Genomic DNA, 17,917 nt, shown 5'->3' with positions numbered 1-17,917 from the left:
GAAATCAGAAAGAGCTTCACCAGGATTCTGCCTCAGTAATCTGAAAGCAAAATATATATCTTCTCCTGATTCAGGAGTTCCAAAAGCTCCCTCCAAAGCCTCGAGATACTGAAGAGAAGTTGCATCTGGGCTTGAAAATCTGATAGCCTTCACAACATCCAGGGCTGAACCCTTCAAGCTCTCAATGATACGTCGGCGCTTCTCTTTCTCTGAGCATTCACACTCCACGATCATCATTCTAGCTTGATCCATCCAACTCTCCAAGGCCTCTTCCCCTGTTGGAGTAGGAACAGTACCTGAAAAGATCCTCAAACGTCGGTATGCACCTCCATCACTGACAGGTTTTGAGGTTTTTTCGAGCAATTCACCCACTGCACGGATTATTGCTTCTGGAGAACCTGCATTAGAGCTGGGCGTCAAAAACATAGCTTGAAGATCAGTGAAAGACTTTCCTTCTTGTGTTAACAGCTTTGATAATTTCTCAGCAAACCCAGCAGGGGGGCCCTCAGCACTTTTCGCTACAATCATCTTCCAAGGTGCCCCACCCCTTTCAGGTATCACTTCTTCAGGCACGCGAGAAGGATCAACCACTTCTTTGCACTCACATAGCACAAGTAAAAACCCTGGAGTAAGCCCTTCTTTACAATCCCTAACTCTCACTCTTCCTAACGCTTTGACTGTTTGCATAGTTTCCTCAATGAGTGGCCCCTCTACATCTGCAGGCACTCCCAACAGTAGCACAGCATGTTTCTGATCAATATTTGCTTTAAGACACCACCTCTCAATTTTTCTAAAAAAATTAAGTTAATAAAAAGTATTTGGTATAATTCAGAAGAAAGGAAGGGCAGTTTATCTACGCATAAATATTGTGTTTTTAAGTTTTGCTAACACACATTGTAACCCTTACGAAAAATAACCATGGTTTTATTATAGTAAAACTGTAGTAACCCATATCCTGACCTGGCTCTGTAGAGGGTACTTCAAACCACACACACTCCACTCATATCAGTCAGTCACTCAGTCAGTCAGTAAATCAATCAGTCAGTCAGTCAGTCAGTCAGTCAGTCAATCAGTCAATCAATCAATCAATCAATTAATCAGTCAATCACTCGCTGGCATAAAGTTGGCTTGACGTTGGACGTTTGATATTCGCAAATCTAGGGACCGTCTCTAAAGTTACACGAGAAACTACTATACACTTCTCTAACGTCAATAGCATGCTAGGAGACTGGTATGTAAGGCCAATTTATACTCCTGTTTCGGGTGCGTGTAGTAGGTATGGCATAGCATACGCATTGACGTGTACCATACGTCGTACCGTACGCGGATGTTCAGTGATGCCACTCACGAGTCTGCTCACGAGTACCCCGCTCACGAGTCCGCGGATGCCGCTCACGAGTCCCCCGAGGAGGCGGTGGATGCCGCTCACGAGTCCCCCGAGGAGGCGGCGGATGCCGCTCACGAGTCCCCCGAGGAGGCGGGGGTTGCCGTTCACGAGTCCCCCGAGGAGGCGGCAGATGCCGCTCACGAGTCCCCCGAGGAGGCGGGGGTTACCGTTCACGAGTCCCCCAAGGAGGCGGCGGATGCCCCTCACGAGTCCCCAGAGGAGGCAGGGGTTGCCGTTCACGAGTCCCCCGAGTAGGCGGCGGGTGCCGCTCACAAGTCCCCCGTGGAGGCGGGGGTTGACACACTCACAAGTCCCCCGAGGAGGCGGGGGTGGCCGTTCACAAGTCCCCCGAGAAGGCGGGGGTTGACGCTCACAAGTATATAGTTTTGTCTCACACACCACTCTGCCTGCCTGGATTATTGTATGTTAGTTGTATTACGTATGTTTCTAGTGCTTGTGTTATTTCGGCTTGTTCCCTGTGGTTGTTTCTGTTTTGTTTTTGCCGTGTTGGCCTTTTAGTTCTCGTTTATAATAAAGTGTCTATTCCCTGCACTTGGACCCAGAACTTGCTCTTTCCACGGCGCCGTCTCTACTGCGTTGTGACAGCTACAGCTTTTTTTTTTTGCATACTTCTGTTGGAAGTAATTATATGGTAATAATAATCATTCATTTTCTGCTATAATCTTACAATTTTTTTGTTTTTGTTTACATCTGTATATCCAAAAATACAGTTTATACATAAAGTGATATAAGTACACATCTTCTGCTGTTTATCATATTTAAAACATTGAATAGATTTTAGAAGAAGCATCAAGTCAAATTTCAGGTGATATATTAATGAAGACTAGAATGATGAAGATTAAAAATGAAATTCTTGACAAGAAATTAAGGATTATTAAGGGGTCTGGCATTTTGGCTTTTATTACTATCTCTAAGAAAACGAAACATGTATAGAAAATACATAAAAAAAAAACCATAAAACCATGAGTTAAGGTCAAGACGTCTCCTAAAATATCAAATAATTTGAACATTTTAAGACGCGGCGAGCAAAACTTTGCATGCATTTTCACCTGCATTTTAAAATCTTATAAACCAAATCATTTTTTAATTTGTGATTGACTCATATTTAAGATATGATTAAATGCATTAGATCATCACACTGTGTCTAATCAAAGTTTCTTTGCGTGTTCTTCTACAGGTTTACAGTTGAAAACTTTCTTATAGAGAAGCATGTCTGTTACATCCTCACCGTTTACCCTGTGATTATCTATGCTCTAATTGGAAGCCTAAGCAAGCATTACGATGCAGCAGCACCTGGCCGGAACGCTGTCTTTTCAGGTTAGTCAATGATAAACACACATGTCTTGTTGGTTAACCATAAATATAGCGTTGTTAAATTACAAACTCATAAAACTATAAGAACCCACATAAAGATGTTAAATATGAAGGCTGCTCACATTGCTTACAGTATCATGGTTTTGTTTTCCATAGTGGTGCTCCTCGTGCTGGCCTGTATTGTGTTAGTGGTGCGTGTGGGGCTGGTGGTTTGGAGACACAGGACTCGGCCGCTCTACCATGAAGTCAGTCCTGAGGTCCTGATGTCACCAAACAGTGGCACCGATACATAACCATACATCATAAAAACGCATCACTCATAAAAATGTCAAAGATGACGTGCCCTGAATGCTAACCCTTCCAGGTGTGAAGTACCTGCATTAATGTGTTTCAGCTGGAACAGATGCTTTCAGAGTCTTCAGTTTTATGGAAAATATGCAGGAAACAGCATACAATATACAATATTAAATTACTAGTGTGCCTACCATTTTTTAGTTTAAATTATTCTCAGAAAGTGTGCATTTATATAATCAAAAGAACAGTAAAAAACAGTAATATTGTGAAACACTATTACACTTTCAAATAACAGCTTTTTATTTTAACATATTTTATAATGTGATTGTGTTTATATGCATATGTTTACAGTAACTTGTGACCAAAATATAAATATTATACTTGACAATATTAGCATTTGCTTTTATTAACAGATACTTAACAGTATCACAAGCAATATATCATTCAAGAGTATGACAACAATACTTGTAAAATGATGTCTCAAGTGTAAGTACATACAAAAAAGTTGGGATTTTGTTTTCTTGTGTCTGTGATTTAAGCTTTTAAAGCTCATTTATGAATGGTCAATAAAATACATGAAATGCATCTGATGTCATTGTTAAAGATTCGTGAGAAACAGCTCTTAGTTTAGTGCACGTGCTCTGGTAACCACCTTGGTGTTGATCGTAAGCTTTTGAAACCACTGGTCTTTCAATAGTGATTACAGAAATATTCAGGGATGCCACACAACATTTGTGTCTGCTGAATATACATGCTTTAATCATGGCTCTTCTTGTGCATTTACTTCGGTGTGGATGTGAACTGAAGCATCTTGTCATGCATGTTGTTGTCCTTTGGTCATGGTAACCGCAAAATAACCTTGGCTTTGTTACTTCAAATAATAATTTAAAATGTATTAAGATAAGATAAAGTTTTTTGTGGTTATAAAATAAAACCTAAGTCAACAACTGCCTTTACCCTGCTGAAAAAAACAATTGAATCATATAGGTCACAAATACCATTACAAACATTACACACCATCAACTTTTAACCATTAAAACTATTAAATCCATAACACATTTTGTTATGGTGTCTATTATTTTTTATTTTTTATTTTTTTCATTCATGTTATTACAATTCTTGCAAAGGGAGCTTAACGCCTGGTAATTGCTGCCGTTTCATTTAGGCTTTTGACCAAACATTTAATTCAAATATCCACTTAATCTTTCATTTTTGGCCACCTTTTTGCTATAGATGATATTATTTTGCAACATTTCTAAATGCTTGAGAGTATAAAATCAATCAGATAACTATTAATAAAATAATAGCCATAGGTAACTATCTAGTCAGACCTACAAATTTAATTTGTAAATAATACAGTTTAATTACAATTTATTTATTTACTTTATTATATTATATTATTTCATATTTTATTATTTATATACTTTTATATATTTATTTTTTTTATTGACCTCTGTAGTATTTTTGATTTCTTACTTCAATAATATTTGAGGTAGGGGTCACAACAATACAATCCTGCTTAGGACACCCATTTACCCAGCAGAGACCCTGGTCAAAATGCATCTTTTATTGCAACACATTGATGAAATTCCAAGTGTTTGGGACATTTAGTACTCAAAAGCATACAAATGTTAAGACTGCAAGAAAAAGAAGTGTGATGATAAATTAAAGAATTCCTTCACAGGTGTCAACAAAAGAAGTTTAGAGACTTTTATTATTATTTTTACACAAAAATATAACATATTGAGTCTTCTCACATTTTGAGTGAACAGTTCCTTTAAGGGGGTTATTTAGGGATAATATCCAGACCCCCTGAAACTCCGTATCAGACTTTTTTTGTGGAAGGTCTATGTATTTAGATATTATACAAGCGTATTATCTTTTCAGTATAACTAAGCAAAGTATTTTTATCAGAAAAGCTGCAATACATCAAGCTGTACTTATTTGAAATTACCTCAAAAACAATGCATTTGAATGAAATAGGTCTATATTAAGATGCTCCATTACAAGAATTCAGTTCTTTCTTTGTACTGTCATATTAGTATGCAAGTAATTTTACATTAATTGTTCAATGATTGCTTCAGCTGGTTTGCTCTCACATAAATCCACTCGTTCTGTAGTTTGCATAGTCCTCTTCTTGAGGTTCGTCCCTTTGGAATTTTTCTTTTATTTCTTTCAAACGTGTTTTCAAGTGATAAACCAAAAATATCATGGCGATGTCGATGACCCAGACACAGAACAAGAAGTAGCGAGGCCAGTAGCCAAAATAATCTTGAAAATCACAACAAACAAACAAAAAAAAAAAACATGACAAAGGTCGATGAAAATAAGTCAAGTAAAGTATTAACTGATATGATTTGAATATGATTTCAGATAACAACAAACCAAGGCACAAAAAGCAGTAAATTAATGCAAATTTCTTACCACAGATCTCTTTTGCGGTCATATCTTCTAAAAATGAAACTGAAATATTAAAATGGATTTACATATAAAATTACATGTTCTTGCAAAGTCAGTTAAATGTGTTCACTTAAAATTTTGAAATGTTACCTTATCCTAAGTAGACTCAGTACTAACCAGCATCATCTGGCAGCAACAATGAGGTCTCACCCTAATTGCTTTGAAGCACAGTCTATAAAATGGTGTTAGAAGTCACTTCCTCAACGATCAAGCTGAAATATTGAGGCGTAATTTATTTTAAGAACTGAACATAAGATCTATTTCTGTATTGCCTCTGGAGATTCTCGGTTTTAAATAAATAGTAGAATTATTGTCAGCTGAATGTGTTGCACTATTCATCATGGTAAACTGCAAAAAAAATTGCTGTGAAAATACAGCCTATTTTTCTAAAAATGTCCTCCATCAAAATCTTGCTTTTTCAATTAAGTTAAATCATGTAGACAGTTGATGATCTGTAAATTAAGCACTCGCAGTAAATTAACAGCATTTAACAGTAAACCTGTTTCTGTCTTGCACACTACTTTTATATCATTATTGGAAAGTAACCACAAGTGCAGAAGCTGTAACTTGTAAGGAGACTTCAATATAATGCAGAAGTAAAAAAGGAAGTAAAGAGAGAACAACAAGAGTTTTTTTGTCCCTAATTTTGTTTGTGTCCCACTCACTATCACAGTATTTCAAACCTAATTGAATTTTATGTCACAGCTGTAAGAAACACATTTGGATAATCATGGGCAAGATGATTGTCAGTCATTAAGCTCTGAGATTTAATTCCACAGAAATCACATTGGTCAAGACCTCTGTCTTGGCTTGGAAACAAATCATTGACATCTGCTGCTTAGATAACTCACCAAATGACAGAATATGACACCATGAATATGAGAGTTTAAAGCAAGAGTGTTTTAGTTTGATTCAGTTCAATTCAATTCAAGTTTATTTGTATAGCGCTTTTTACAATACAAATCGTTACAAAGCAACTTTACAAAAAATTATGTTTCTACAATATTTAGTAGTAGCTAGTAGTTTGTGCACATTTTAGAAAAAAGAAAAATAATAATAAAAACAATAGGTGCCTCGCACCTTCGGTGCTTGGCCCCTAATAATACAAGAGGTAGTCAGCTAGACGATGAACTATCAATATTATTAATTAAGTTATTATATGATGCAGTCACACATTTAGCAATAATTGTTAGTTCTGTTTGTTGATTCAAGGTTAGCATCATCTGAGGTCCTCTGAGGGTCAGCATCATCTTTTCTCAGGTGTTCTGGATCCAGACTGGAGCTTGTGTAAATCCTAGTTACTACCTGATGTAAATCCCGTGGCGAAACATAGAAACAGAATAGAGACATCATTAGCATAGCTGCTGATCCAACAAAGTAAAGTTAGTTTAACCCAAGCTAATGAATAAAAAAGCACCTTTGATCAGATGCAACTACACTCACAATTTAAAATATACATTATTCGTATGCTTGGCGAAAGAGATGTGTTTTTAATCTAGATTTAAACAGAGAGAGTGTGTCTGAACCCCGAACATTACCAGGAAGGCTATTCCAGAGTTTGGGAGCCAAATGTGAGAAAGCTCTACCTCCTTTAGTGGACTTTGCTATCCTAGGAACTACCAAAAGTCCAGCGTTTTGTGACCTCAGGGTGTGTGATGGGTTGTAGCATGGTAGAAGGCTAGTTAGGTATGCAGGAGCTAAACCATTTAGGGCCTTATAGGTAAGTAATGATAATTTGTAACTGATACGGAACTTAATAGGTAGCCAGTGCAGAGACTGTAAAATTGGGGTAATATGATCATATTTTCTTGATCTCGTAGAACTCTAGCTGCTGCATTTTGGACTAACTGTAGCTTGTTTATTGACGAAGCAGGACAACCACCTAGAAGTGCATTACAATAGTCCAGTTTAGAAGTCATGAATGCATGAACTAGCTTTTCTGCATCAGAAACAGATAACCTGTTTCGTAGCTTGGCAATGTTTCTAAGATGGAAGAATGCAGTTTTTGTAATATTGGAAATATGATTTTCAAAAGACAAATTGCTGTCTAATATAACACCCAGATTTCTGACTGTAGAGGAAGTAACAGTACATTCGTCTAGTTGCAGATTGTAATCTACAAGATTCTGTGTAGTTTTTTTTGGTCCAATAATTAATATCTCTGTCTTATTCGAATTTAATTGGAGAAAATTATTTGTCATCCAATCTTTAACATTTTTAACACACTCTGTTAGCTTAGATAATTGGGAAGTTTCATCTATTGAGATATATAGCTGAGTATCATCAGCATAACAGTGGAAGCTAATTCCGTATTTTCTAATAATATTACCAAGGGGCAACATGTATATAGAAAATAGAAGGGGACCTAGGACGGATCATTGTGGCACTCCATATTTTACTGATGATAAATGAGATGACTCCTCATTTAAGTAAACAAAATGGTAGCGATCGGACAGGTAGGCTCTAAACCATCTTAGAGCCTGCCCTTGAATACCTGTATAGTTTTGTAATCGGTCTATGAGTATGTCATGATCTATGGTGTTGAACGCAGCACTAAGATCAAGTAAGACTAGAAATGAGATGCAGCCTTGATCTGACGCAAGAAGCAGGTCATTTGTAATTTTAACGAGTGCAGTTTCTGTGCTATGGTGGGGCCTAAAACCTGACTGAAATTCTTCGTACAGATCATTTTTATGCAGGAAGGTTCTCAATTGAGCAGACACAACTTTTTCTAAAATTTTAGACATAAATGGAAGATTTGAAATAGGCCTATAATTTGCCAGTACACTAGGATCTAGTTTTGTTTTCTTAATAAGAGACTTGATAACCGCCAGCTTGAATGGTTTGTGGATATGCTCTGCCCTAGCAGTTTTTAGTGCCTGTCTATAGCTGGACGTACTGTTTTTCCATGCAATTCTAAAAACTTCTAAGTTAGTTTTTCTCCATTTGCGTTCAAGGCTACGAGTTACTTTCTTGAGAGAGTGGGTATTACTGTTATACCATGGTACAGTACGTTTTTCTCTAACCTTTTTCAATTTGATCGGGGCAACAGCTTCTAATGTATTAGAGAAAATAGTGCCCATGTTGTCAGTAATTTCGTCTAATTCATGTGTATTTTTGGGTACAAATAGCAGTTGAGATAGATCAGGCAGGTTATTTGCGAATCTTTCTTTGGTGGCTGGAACAATAGTTCTGCCCAGACGGTATCGCTGCGACATATAGTTAATATCAGTTATACGCAGCATGCATGATACAAGGAAATGGTCTGTAATATCATCACTTTGAGGTACAATATCTATAGCAGTAAGATCGATTCCATGCGATATAATTAAATCTAGTGTATGATTAAAACGATGAGTGGGCCCAGTGACATTTTGCTTGACTCCAAAGGAGTTTATTAGGCCTGTAGCTTGTTTATTGACGAAGCAGGACAACCACCTAGAAGTGCATTACAATAGTCCAGTCTAGAGGTCATGAATGCATGAACTAGCTTTTCTGCATCAGAAACAGATAACATGTTTAGTAGCTTGGCAATGTTTCTAAGATGGAAGAATGCAGTTTTTGTAACATTGGAAATATGATTTTCAAAAGACAAATTGCTGTCTAATATAACACCCAGATTTCTGACTGTAGAGGAAGTAACAGTACATTCGTCTAGTTGCAGATTGTAATCTACAAGATTCAAATGTTTTTTGGTCCAATAATTAATATCTCTGTCTTATTCGAATTTAATTGGAGAAAATTATTTGTCATCCAATCTTTTACATTTTTAACACACTCTGTTAGCTTAGATAATTGGGAAGTTTCATCTGGTCTCATTGAGATATATAGCTGAGTATCATCAGCATAACAGTGGAAGCTAATTCGGTATTTTCTAATAATATTACCAAGGGGCAACATGTATATAGAAAATAGAAGGGGACCTAGGACGGATCCTTGTGGCACTCCATATTTTACTGATGATAAATGAGATGACTCCTCATTTAAGTAAACAAAATGGTAGCGATCGGACAGGTAGGATCTAAACCATCTTAGAGCCTGCCCTTGAATACCTGTATAGTTTTGTAATCGGTCTATGAGTATGTCATGATCTATGGTGTCGAACGCAGCACTAAGATCAAGTAAGACTAGAAATGAGATGCAGCCTTGATCTGACGCAAGAAGCAGGGCATTTGTAATTTTAACAAATGCAGTTTCTGTGCTATGGTGGGGCCTAAAACCTGACTGAAATTCTTCGAGTTTATTAGGTCAGTAAACGCAAGTCCTAATGTATCATTTGCATTATCAACGTGAATATTAAAATCTCCCATGATTAGCGCCTTATTAACTGTAACTAGAAGGTCTGAGAGGAAATCTGCAAATTCTTTTAGGAATTCTGTATATGGCCCTGGTGGTCTATACACAGTAGCCAGAGCAAGAGATACATTAGATTTCTTTTGCATGTCTGACAGAGTAACATTTAGCAGAAGTATTTCAAAAGAGTTAAACCTGTATCCTGTTTTCTGGGTAACATTGAGAATTTCACTATATATTGTTGCAACACCTCCGCCACGACCAGTCTGACAGGGCTCATGCTTATAACAGTAGTTTGGTGGAGTAGACTTATTTAGACCAAAATAATCATTTGGTTTTAGCCAGGTTTCAGTCAAGCAGAGTACATCAAAACTATTATCTGTGATCATTTAATTTACAATAACTGCTTTTGGTGTGAGTGATCTAATATTTATGAGCCCAAACTTTAAAAATAGTTTTTTTTCATTTACTTTACATTTTTCTGGTTTAATTACGATAAGATTTTTTCTAGATCCTACATTATATTTATATTTTGACCTCACTATTCGGGGAACAGACACAGTCTTAATTGTTTTTACAGCGCAAGTACTTTTATCATTTTAGCGGGTGGAACAAAACTCATCATAATAGTTATGTGAGAATTGACTTACTAGTCACATGGAGCGAAGTGTCCTGGAGATGTTGTCAGAGAGAAGCTCCGCTCCGATTTTGCTGGGGTGTAATCCATCAGCGAGAAACAGCCTAGGACGCTCCCAGAAAAGATTCCAGTTATTAACAAATAGCAGTTTCTGTTCTTTACACCATGACAACAACCATTCATTTAAAGCAAAAAGTCTACTGAACCTTTCGTGTCATCATCGATACGTGGGCAGTGGTCCTGACACGATGATCGCCGCTGCGGGCGTCGTGCTGCGAACCGTCTCGATCAGGCTCCTGAAGTCCCTCTTCAGCGTCTCTGTCTGCTGCAGCGTGGTGTCGTTAACCCCGGCGTGAAGCACGACCGCTCTGGGGCTCTCGTCGGCCTTCAGGATCGCGGGTATCTGCGCAGAAACATCGAGAACACGAGCACCAGGCAAACAATGAGTGTGCACTTTACCTTCGGCTAACGTAGCACTTACGTGTCGGACGATGGAGTCTCCGATGATCACAGTGTCGCGTCCTGTCTCGCGGAGGGGAGCGAAGCGGTTCCGGATGGAGATCTCGGATCTGATCTGTTTTAAAGAAAACAAAAATAACTACTTTATTCAACAATTTGTGTTGACAGAAGACCATACGCTGCCTGCGTTCAGCTCATATTCTCCAAAATGGTGCCACAGTTATGCGGAGAGACACAGAGGAGACATATAGTTAAAAGTAATTATTTTTGTTTTCTTTGCATAAAGTCTTTTTTTCTGGTGAATCGTTAAATCATTTTAATTCAATTAAATTCAAAATTCAATTAAATTCAAGTTTATTTGTATAGCACTTTTTATGATACAAATCATTGCAAAGCAACTTTACAGAAAATTAAGTTTCTACAATATTTAGTAGTATTTTCTTAGTGGTGACTGTCAGTTTGTGTGCATATGACAGGGATTTTCTGAAAAATAGACGTAGTCAACAAGACGATGAACACCATTAAGAGCAATTATTATATGATGCAATCACACTTATTTTTACAATATTTGTTAGTTCTGTATGTTGTTTCAGGGCTAGCATCATTGGAGGTCCTCTGAGGGGTCAGCATCATCTCTTCTCAGGTGTTCTGGATCCAGACTGAAGCTTGTGTAAATCCCATGGCAAAACAGAGAAACAAATAGAGACATAATTAGGATAGCTGTTCCAACCAGGTAAAATTAATAACGTAGTTTAACCTAAAGAATAATAATGCGCATTTGATCAGATACAACTTCAGTCACAAATTATGAGATATATTATACGAATGCTTGGTGAAAGAGATGTTTTTTAGATCTAGATTTAAACAGAGAGAGTGTGTCTGAACCCCGAACATTATCAGGAAGGCTATTCCAGAGTTTGGGAGCCAAATGTGAAAAAGCTCTACCTCCTTTAGTGGACTTTGCTATAGGAACTACCAAAAGTCCAGCGTTTTGTGATCTTAGGGAGCGTGATGGATTGTAGCGTGGTATGAGGCTAGTTAGGTACGCAAGAGCTAAACCATTTAGGGCCTTATAGGTAAGTAATAATAACTTGTAACTGATACAGAACTTAACAGGTAGCCAGTGCAGAGAATGTAAAATTGGGGTCATATGATCATAAAATTTACAAACCTGATTCCAATAAAGTTGGGACACTGTACAAATTGTCCCAAACTGTGAGTAAAAAAGGAATGGAATAATTTACAAATCTAATAAACTTATATTTTATTCACAATAATATAGATAACATATCAAAAGTTGAAAGTGAGACTTTTCATTCCAAATGTTGGCTAATTTTGGATTTCATAAGAGCTACACATTCCAAAAAAGTTGGGACAGATAGTAATAAGAGGCCGGAAAAGTTAAATGTACATATAAGGAACAGCTGGAGGACCAATTTGCAACTTATTAGCTCAGTTGGCAACATGATTGGGTATAAAAAGAACCTCTCAGAGTGGCAGTGTCTCTCAGAAGTCAAGATTGGCAGAGGATCACCAGTTGCCCAATGCTGCAGTGAAAAATAGTGGAGCAATATCAGAAAGGAGTTTCTCAGAAAAACATTGGAAAGAGTTTAAAGTTATCATCATCTATAGTGCATAATATCATCCAAAGATTCAGAGAATCTGGAACAATCTCTTCGCCATTGCCAGCTAAAACTCTATAGGTCCAAAAAGAAGCCATATCTAAACATGATCCAGAAGCGCAGGCGTTTTCTCTGGACCAAGGCTCATTTAAAATGGACTGTGGCAAAGTGGAAAACTGTTCTGTGGTCAGACAAATCAAATTTTGAAGTTCTTTTTGGAAAACTGGGACGTCATGTCATCCGGACTAAAGAGGACAAGGACAACCCAAGTTGTTATCAGCGCTCAGTTCAGAATCCTGCATCTCTGATGGTATGGGGTTGCATGAGTGTGTGTGGCATGGGCAGCTTACACATCTGAAAAAGGCTTCATCAATGCTGAAAGTTATATCCAAGTTCTAGAACATCATATGCTCCCATCCAGACGTTGTCTCTTTCAGGGAAGACCTTGCATTTTCCAACATGACAATGCCAGACCACATACTGCATCAATTATAACATTATGGCTGCGTAGAAGAAGGATCCGGGTTCTGAAATGGCTTGCATGCAGTCCAGATGTTTCACCCATAGAAACCATTTGCCGCATCATAAAGAGGAAGATGCGACAAAGAAAGTTGAGCGACTAGAAGCCTGTATTAGACCAGAATGGGACAACATTCCTGTTCCTGAACATGAGCAACTTCTCCTCAGTCCCCAGATGTTTGCAGACGAAAAAGAAGATACTGTGTCGATGCCACGAAATTTAAAATCAAATTATTTTTCCCTTAAAACTATACATTTTCTCAGTTTAAACATGTGATATGTCACCTATGTTGTATTCTGAAAAAAAAAATATTGAATTTTAAACTTCCACATCATTGCATTCTGTTTTTATTCACAATTTGTACAGTGTCCCAACTTTTTTGAAACGGGTTTGTAGATTTAGGTCTCTCTCTCTCTCTCTCTCTCCCTCTCTCTCGCCCTCTTTTTTGAGACAGGTTGTGATATTCCCAAAACACTGGCACATGATTCCTAGTGCAGGTCTCAACTTGTGCAGAGTCTATGGTATTCAAACAGCAGGTTTAACACTTAGAATTTGATTGTCTAATCAGCTCAACACAAATATCTGCATTACAATAAAAATGTTCAGTATGTAATTAACTATCAAGTTTAATATGTTTTTTTTGTGTGTGTGCAAAAACATATGGAGAAGTAAGAATGATCTGCATAGCTAATACAACTTTAGCAGAAGTGCTAGTTCTATACAGTTTGCTCCTTCTCAAGGACAAAAAACCCCATAGACTATTACAATCATCCATCATTGCTTCTGATTTTATTTCAGGTAAAGGTATTTAATTTGCAAACTGATCTCTAAACAGATTTCACACTGACTTGCTGGAGGGTAAATTGACTCAACAGGAACACCTTTGTGTCTGTCTGTGACCCATTTGGGGAATTTATTTGACCAAAGGATCATGAATCACTAACCCCTTTTCTATCCAAAGCCTCAACCATATGGTTTAATTAACTTTTACTCCTGCATCTCTGTGATTTGACCTTGCCTAGTGAGTATTTTTATTGGAGGCACAGCTTTGAGGTGAATAAAATGCCATAGAATCAGATTGTCTATCTATAAAGGTGCTTATGTGAAGAAGATAATAGAATAAACATTTTGGTGACTAATTCTTTTTTAAAAGATTATTATAGAATTTCTTATGGCATTATACACTGAACAAAATTATAAACATTACTCTTTTTTGCCCCTATTTTTCATGAGCTGAACTCAAAGATCTAGGACTTTTTCTATGTACACAAAAGATCAAGGTCAAGGTATCTTTATTTCATACCCGCAGGTAAATTTGTTTTGCAGATAAAAGAAGAATTCGGTCATCCACAATAAAACATAAAACAGGCATAAAAAGGCCTGTTTCCCCAGTCTGTGAAACATATTTCCTACATTACTCTTTTTCAATCATTTAATTTAGATGTCTTTTACTTTTTTCTGCCTTTTTTAATTATTTCCTTTATAAATTGATAAAAGAAGAGTTATAAAATGTACAATAAAGTACAATCAAATCCTTAGCCTATTATAATCACATTGCACTTGAATAAAATTAAAGTTGTAATCTGCCGATTGTCTATTCTTACGATGTACTTAGGGCTTTATGATAACTCCAGAGCAGTCATAGATCTATGATGATTTTCAAGTGCTACTTAAGTTACGATGCTTTTGTATTAAGATCAGTCTTTTGTATTAAGATCAGTCATACATACATTTTTGGAAACGCAGCCTTGATCAACTATGAGAAGGAGATGTGTTGCACTGCGTGAGTGGATGGCGTAATGGATGGTCACACAAAATACTGACCCCCAATACAGTAAAACTGCACATTTTAGAGTGGCCTTTTATTGTGGCCAGCCTAAGGCACACCAGTGTAATAATCATGCTGTCTAATCAGCATCTTGATATGGCTCATCTGTGAGGTGGATTGATTATCTCAGCAAAGGAGAAGTGCTCACTAACACAGATTTAGACAGATTTGTGAACAATATTTCAGAGAAATAGGCCTTTTGTGTAAAAAGCTTTTTTCTTTGATCTTTGAGTTCAGCTCATGAAAAATGGGGGCAAAAACAAAAGTGTTACATTTATAATTTTTAAGTGTAATATTCAGTGCCATGCATCTTCTTGTTGTAGCGTTAAATATCTTAACATGCTAATTTTAAATGAGATGAGGCTTATTTAGTCTGATACTGTACGTGTAGCATACAGTCTACAAACAAATAATGTTGTCGCAGGCTAATGAAGCAGCTGTAACCAAAAGACTTGGCTTATTATCCTTATAATCATTGTTCCAATGTTTATTTTTGAGTGTGACTGAAAATACAAAAGTTATTTCCATTTCAACTGATGACTAACAATATATATTGTGACTTGGAGTTTTTGAATGAATAAAGTGTGAAGCGATAATCATAAAATAATTTTTCAGAATTGTTTTTTTGGATTACTCAGTTTGATTGGTCAATGGAAACCCAGTGTCAGGAACCGGCAATACTTTTTCACGTTTCTTGAATCACATGAGTCACTGTCAAACAAATGGAGCTGGTGCAATTTTTGATCTTAAATATCAGTTGTAGTTTAAATTACATCAGATTACTTGAGTATTAATATTACTGTGATATTATTGTAGTGTTTAACTTTTGGCTATAGGTTCACTATTTTGCATGTTTTATTTTGTAGTAGAAGCGTTAAGATATGCATGTAATATATCATAATATTACAATTTAAATAAATATTTCCACCACTTTTTCACATGTGAGCTCATAAGATATGACAAGTCATTTTCAAAGTTTAAATTGTGTGATATATGAGATTGAGCTTGTTAGTAAGAGCTTGTTTTTGGGGCAGCTGTGGTTAGAGAGTTGGACTTGTAACCCGAAGGTCACAGGTTCGAGTCTTGGTGCTGGCAGGAGTTGTGGTGGGTGGTCGTGGGGGTTGGGGTGTGGTGAATGAATAGCGCTCTCTTCCACCCTCAATACCCATGGCTGAAGTGTCCTTGAGCAAGGCACTGAACCCCCAGTTGCTCCTGGGTGCTGGATCTATAGCTGCCCACTGTATCTGGTGTGTGTTCACTTCTCACTGCTGTGTGTGTGTGCACTTGGATGGGTTAAATGCAGAGCACCAATTCAGAGTATGGGTTATCATTGTAAGGATGAAAGAACCTAAGATACTTTGATCTCCTGAGAAATAGACAATACAAACATACACGGGTATCTTCGAGACACCCTACAGAGTGGAGGTGCAGGAGACCTCCTCGGCTCCTCCCCTTCTGGCCAATTGTTTCAATATCCCTTCACCCATCCTTCCTTCTAATCAGTCTGCTAAAATGTATTACATGAAAATGTCAATGCAAGTGAACTAACACTCATGTCTGGTATCATTTGAAATGTCTCAGTGCAACTGGTGCAATGGTCTCAATCTTACAAAAATAGATTAGAAGATAATACAGATCTGAAGAGTCAAGAGATATCTTGATTACTGTGATGGGAGAGCCCTTTCCTAGGGCCCTCCATGTAAATTACCCCCTGTTCCCATTGAGTTGTAAAATCACCCAGGCTTGGGACCTGAGTTAATGCAAATTCTAATTGTTAGTTCCTGTCTCCATCTTGGGGGATGTTTTCTTTCTTGGTCTGAGGTATTTAAACGATTGCAGCTAGAGGATCAGGGCGATTCTGTAGCCAGAAAGCCTGTAGTGTGGTGTGTCTCTTCACTTCATACCACTGTATGTATTTTCTAAGGTCAGGGATGCATATTTTACTTTTAGATTAATCTTTGAGAATTTGATGTTTTATAATGATATGATTTGATATGTTTCAATTGGATAAGTAATTGGCAGGACACATATTTACCTGACTGAAAATAAATTGTTACATTTGATTCTATTCTGTTTTACTCTGTAATTATTGACTCTAGTAGATTACGTTGTATCCTTGTTAGCAACATGAGCACCCGAATGAACGAGTTAATATAAAAGTAAAGAGTTAACTAGAATAATCAAATGTCAGAAGAATACTAATCAAAAAGGCATACAACCAATTTGCATTTCAACCTAAATTCAAGGTCATCATGGAGTCAGATTAAATAATACAATGGAATCAGATTTGAGTTTAACCTAAATTGAATAACTCTACGCGCTGAAAGACCAAACACGCAGGAAACTTTCATCCAGCACTGGATACCTTCCTTGGGCCGTGTGCCTGGACCTTACACCATACTTAGCAAATGACATGACTTTCACTTTCACTTCTTTTTTTAATGCATATAGTCCTTGAGAGGGTGGTGCAGGGTTCCTCCAATTGAACAGTATGTGGACTGAAGGAGGAAAGAGTGCAGAAGATAGTGATAGATGAAGCATGAGATAAGTGTTATATTCTCTCTCCATCACAAAAGCCATGGCCAAAACCAATGACATTTTCAAATCATTCATTCCACATGTGAAGGCATATTTCCACTTTAGACTGGCAGCACTAAAAGGCTACTGCAAATGTATGATAGATTAACATCTGTGTAAATATCTTGAATGATTCTTGTTTTAAAGGTCAGACTTGTAATGGGAAGGGGACATGATAATTTTATGACACATTGTTGATCAGGTAAGTTGATTACACACAGTAGGTGAGTAATAAGAAAAAACTGCCTTAAATTTAGGACTCAGAAGTGAGAATTGAGAAAGAGGAACTCAATGCAGATTGTATAAATACTTTTCAGTATCATATGGCACTATACATGTAGAATATCATCAAAAAGTAAATTTATTTCACTAATTCCATTCAAAAAGTCAAACTTATATATTATATTCATTCATTACACACATACTGATATATTTCATATGTTTATTTCTTTTCATTTTGATGATTATAACTGACAACTAAGGAAAATCCCAAAATCAGTATCTC

At 37.0% G+C, this 17,917-nt stretch overlaps 1 long non-coding RNA gene across 1 annotated transcript; it reads left to right on the top strand.

The window, feature by feature from the left end:
• The first annotated feature begins 1,496 nt into the window (after positions 1–1,496).
• Positions 1,497–3,853, top strand: LOC113117209 (uncharacterized). Its single transcript, XR_003294137.1, has 3 exons — positions 1,497–2,039; positions 2,586–2,725; positions 2,879–3,853. It is a non-coding gene; the product is annotated as an uncharacterized LOC113117209 (long non-coding RNA).
• The last annotated feature ends 14,064 nt before the right edge of the window (positions 3,854–17,917 follow it).

The sequence above is a fragment of the Carassius auratus genome, chromosome 2 (assembly GCF_003368295.1).
Source record: "Carassius auratus strain Wakin chromosome 2, ASM336829v1, whole genome shotgun sequence".
NCBI lineage: Eukaryota > Metazoa > Chordata > Actinopteri > Cypriniformes > Cyprinidae > Carassius > Carassius auratus.
Note: the sequence above shows the minus strand (reverse complement) of the source record. Positions and strands in the feature narration are given on the sequence as shown.